The 5000-nt window shown below is 53.0% G+C and overlaps 1 non-coding gene across 1 annotated transcript in view; it reads right to left on the reverse strand.

Moving 5' to 3' along the window:
• LOC126148626 (small subunit ribosomal RNA) overlaps positions 1-1504 on the reverse strand; it is a 1908-nt gene extending 404 nt beyond the window's left edge. Inside the window, exon 1 of the ribosomal RNA XR_007530602.1 lies at positions 1-1504. This exon is cut by the window's left edge and continues 404 nt beyond it. This is a non-coding gene — a ribosomal RNA (small subunit ribosomal RNA).
• Between the last annotated feature and the right edge of the window lie 3496 nt (positions 1505-5000).

The raw sequence follows: 5000 nt of genomic DNA on the forward strand, positions 1-5000 counted from the left end.
GCCGCCTGTCCCTCTAAGAAGAAAAGTAATCGCTGACAGCACGAAGGATGTCACAGCGACTAGTTAGCAGGCTAGAGTCTCGTTCGTTATCGGAATTAACCAGACAAATCGCTCCACCAACTAAGAACGGCCATGCACCACCACCCACCGAATCAAGAAAGAGCTATCAATCTGTCAATCCTTCCGGTGTCCGGGCCTGGTGAGGTTTCCCGTGTTGAGTCAAATTAAGCCGCAGGCTCCACTCCTGGTGGTGCCCTTCCGTCAATTCCTTTAAGTTTCAGCTTTGCAACCATACTTCCCCCGGAACCCAAAAGCTTTGGTTTCCCGGAGGCTGCCCGCCGAGTCATCGAGGAACTGCGGCGGATCGCTGGCTGGCATCGTTTATGGTTAGAACTAGGGCGGTATCTGATCGCCTTCGAACCTCTAACTTTCGTTCTTGATTAATGAAAACATACTTGGCAAATGCTTTCGCTTCTGTTCGTCTTGCGACGATCCAAGAATTTCACCTCTAACGTCGCAATACGAATGCCCCCGCCTGTCCCTATTAATCATTACCTCGGGTTCCGAAAACCAACAAAATAGAACCGAGGTCCTATTCCATTATTCCATGCACACAGTATTCAGGCGGGCTTGCCTGCTTTAAGCACTCTAATTTGTTCAAAGTAAACGTGCCGGCCCACCCAGACACTCAATAAAGAGCACCTTGGTAGGATTTCAACGGGGTCCGCCTCGGGACGCACGAACACGCACGAGGCGGTCGCACGCCTTCGGCTCGCCCCACCGGCAGGACGTCCCACGATACATGCCAGTTAAACACCGACGGGCGGTGAACCAACAGCGTGGGACACAAATCCAACTACGAGCTTTTTAACCGCAACAACTTTAATATACGCTATTGGAGCTGGAATTACCGCGGCTGCTGGCACCAGACTTGCCCTCCAATAGATACTCGTTAAAGGATTTAAAGTGTACTCATTCCGATTACGGGGCCTCGGATGAGTCCCGTATCGTTATTTTTCGTCACTACCTCCCCGTGCCGGAGTGGGTAATTTGCGCGCCTGCTGCCTTCCTTGGATGTGGTAGCCGTTTCTCAGGCTCCCTCTCCGGAATCGAACCCTGATTCCCCGTTACCCGTTACAACCATGGTAGGCGCAGAACCTACCATCGACAGTTGATAAGGCAGACATTTGAAAGATGCGTCGCCGGTACGAGGACCGTGCGATCAGCCCAAAGTTATTCAGAGTCACCAAGGCAAAACGGACCGGACGAGCCGACCGATGGTTTTGATCTAATAAAAGCGTCCCTTCCATCTCTGGTCGGGACTCTGTTTGCATGTATTAGCTCTAGAATTACCACAGTTATCCAAGTAACGTGGGTACGATCTAAGGAACCATAACTGATTTAATGAGCCATTCGCGGTTTCACCTTAATGCGGCTTGTACTGAGACATGCATGGCTTAATCTTTGAGACAAGCATATGACTACTGGCAGGATCAACCAGGGAGCTGCGTCAACTAGAGCTGAGCAGCCGGCCGCCCGGGAGTGTGTCCCAGGGGCCCGCGCGAACACGCAAGCGTCCGCTCAATTATTCTGCAAACAGGAGGAGGCTGAGCTCCCCTGCACAATACACCTCGAAACCCTCTCAGGTCCCGGCGGCGCGCAGCGCCGTCCTAAGTACTTGGTCGGGTTCGAGAGAGGCGCAATCGCCCGGAGTTAGGCGAGTAGACGCTTTAGGTGCGACCACCGTGCTCCCAACTGAGCTTGCCGCTGCCGACAGAGGCCCGGGAGCGTGCTGTCGTGGCATTGCCGGCGGGAGACAACACGCGCCACCTACCGGTGACCGGCAGCTCCAACGCCAGCGCCACAGAAGGGCAAAGGCCCCACGTGGGTGCCGAAGCGAACTCTCCCAGCACAGCGCACGTGCCAACACGTCTGCACAACTGCGATACAAACCACCAGCGAGAACCGCTGGGGCGACCGAGCAGCAGACGGCGTCGCGGCGCCGAGTGCCGGGCGGCGGCGCATCCTCAACGCACACAGTCCTCAATCGGACCAGCACACTGCAGATGTCCACCGCGCTTCGCACCGGGCCGGCGAGGACCCACTTTGGCTGCACGGCGCCGCGCGCAGGGTGCCCCGGCGCGCAGCTGCGCCGCCTGCCGCGTCCGTCGGCCGGCGCGCCTGCCACTGGGCGCCCCCACCAGCCGGCTGTAGCGCGTGCGCCCACGCACCGCGCGGCCAGCACGCCGGGCGGCCCCCCTCACCGGCCGGGGGACAGTCCCCACCCACCCACAGCCGCGTATCGCTTCACACCCAGATTCACATTCACGTTCGTTGGTATGGTGGGGACCGCTTCGTAGCTGTACCGATCGTTGCCCTCACAGATGTACCTCCAGCAAGGACAACCGCACCACAACGGGTTACCAGTTGTTCATTTGCGTAACGTCACCAGTAAACGTACACGTCCATCCCGTTTGCAAAGTCAACTATTATTGCATGCCTGCCTGTCAGGTGTCAAGACACACTACATCCGCTCACATCCACGCAACAAAATGTGCCCGACTAGAGGGCACGTGGAAGGTGCCCCCGTACGTATGCGATGTCCATTGCGCGACCAACTGTCAACCGGCCTCTGTAGCATGTCGCAGATGTGGAACGCGGGGCACCGTGCTATCACATTGTGTGAGAAGAGACTACTACGTCTGCATACACGCGCCACTACATGAACAGACGGCTCATGCTGATCGCCATCCACTGCGTCCATTACTCCCACACGTCTCTATGGCGTACCACACTGCAATGCAGCTGTTATGGGGAGATGACACGTAGCTGTGTACACAACATTCTGAGCGGGTTGCGGTTGGACAATACATTAATGTAACGTGTCATATGCCAATTACAGAGCAGGGTAAGGCACAACTTGGGTTAGGTTAAGGCACAACTTGGGTTAGGTTAAGGCACAACTTGGGTTAGGTTAAGGCACAACTTGGGTTAGGTTAAGGCACAACTTGGGTTAGGTTAAGGCACAACTTGGGTTAGGTTAAGGCACAACTTGGGTTAGGTTAAGGCACAACTTGGGTTAGGTTAAGGCACAACTTGGGTTAGGTTAAGCACAACGTGGGTTAGGTTAAGGCACAACGTGGGTTAGGTTAAGGCACAACGTGGGTTAGGTTAAGGCACAATGTGGGTTAGGTTAAGGCACAATGTGGGTTAGGTTAAGGCACAACGTGGGTTAGGTTAAGGCACAATGTGGGGGTAGATTGCGGTACAAATTGCATTACATTGCGGTGCAAATTGCATTACATTGCGGTGCAAATTGAGTTACATTGCGGTGCAAATTGAGTTACATTGCGGTGCAAATTGAGTTACATTGCGGTGCAAATTGAGTTACATTGCGGTGCAAATTGAGTTACATTGCGGTGCAAATTGAGTTACATTGCGGTGCAAATTGAGTTACATTGCGGTGCAAATTGCGTTACATTGCGGTGCAAATTGCGTTACATTGCGGTGCAAATTGCGTTACATTGCGGTGCAAATTGCGTTACATTGCGGTGCAAATTGCGTTACATTGCGGTGCAAATTGCGTTACATGCGGGCAAATTGCGTTACATTGCGGTGCAAATTGAGGTAGGTTAAGGTGCAACACAGGTTAGGTTAAGGTGCAACATAGGTTAGGTTAAGGTGCAAGATGGGTTAGGTTAAGGTGCAAGATGGGTTAGGTAAGGTGCAAGATGGGTTAGGTTAAGGTGCAAGATGGGTTAGGTTAAGGTGCAAGATGGGTTAGGTTAAGGTGACATAGGTTAGGTTAAGGTGACATAGGTTAGGTTAAGGTGACATAGGTTAGGTTAAGGTGACATAGGTTAGGTTAAGGTGACATAGGTTAGGTTAAGGTGACATAGGTTAGGTTAAGGTGACATAGGTTAGGTTAAGGTGACATAGGTTAGGTTAAGGTGACATAGGTTAGGTTAAGGTGACATAGGTTAGGTTAAGGGGACATAGGTTAGGTTAAAGGTGACATAGGTTAGGTTAAGGTGACATAGGTTAGGTTAAGGTGACATAGGTTAGGTTAAGGTGACATAGGTTAGGTTAAGGTACAAACTGGGTTGTGTTATGGTACACATTGCGTTGTAGTACAGTACACGTTAGGTTTGGGTACGGTACACAATGTGGTATGGGATGGCGTGTTGTGGGGGGGAGGGGGGGGGGGAGGTTCGTTGATATCGACCGTAGGACGTGGATGCCCGAGGCAGCGTCAGTGTGTCAAAGGAGTTATGTCACGTCGGGATGCGCTTTTCGCCAGTGAGAGGGGGCGAGCCGTGTCTGTGGTTGCGGCAGACCTGTGTGTTTCATTCCTGCCAGTGTGTTTGTGCTGTAAGACGAGGCAGTGTGGTGGTGATGGGTGCACCCCTGTGTAGGACATGTGTGGGTGTTGGTGGCTTCTCTGAGCAATTGTGGTTGTCGGACGAGTGGGGTATTCTGTTTTATGATTGGACCTCCCGGTCTGGTTATCATAGCGTAGTTGGTGTACTGTGGCGGATAGGATGCACCGGACGTTGGTCCATGCTGGTGCTTAGTAGTTGTATCTGTGTCTGTTACAGGCAGAGAGTAGTGTGTGATAGAGTGTGTGGCTGACGTGTGGTTCATTTTGTGTGTACGGACGTTCAGCATGTATAGGGGCATTTGCGTATATAATCTATCATAATCTATCTATGTGGGCCTGCATAGTTTACTGAGCAGTGCTGTGAGGTGACTGAACTACGAGTGACGTACTGATTTACAGCGGAATGATTGCCTTGTACCAAAGATGGAGTATCGGCTCTACGACAGCGTTGGCACCGCAGGAAATGGTCTCGTAAAACGGCCCTCCCACCGTCATCGTTGTGAGGGGTAGGGACCGCCTATATTCTGAGAGGAGCCCTGTTTGCCACTGGGCGTGGGGTCTCGCATCCTGCGGTTCAGTGCCCCCAGGGAAGCGCGCGGAGGTGGTGCTGCTGCTGCTG

The sequence above is a fragment of the Schistocerca cancellata genome, unplaced genomic scaffold (genome assembly GCF_023864275.1).
Source record: "Schistocerca cancellata isolate TAMUIC-IGC-003103 unplaced genomic scaffold, iqSchCanc2.1 HiC_scaffold_890, whole genome shotgun sequence".
Lineage (NCBI taxonomy): Eukaryota > Metazoa > Arthropoda > Insecta > Orthoptera > Acrididae > Schistocerca > Schistocerca cancellata.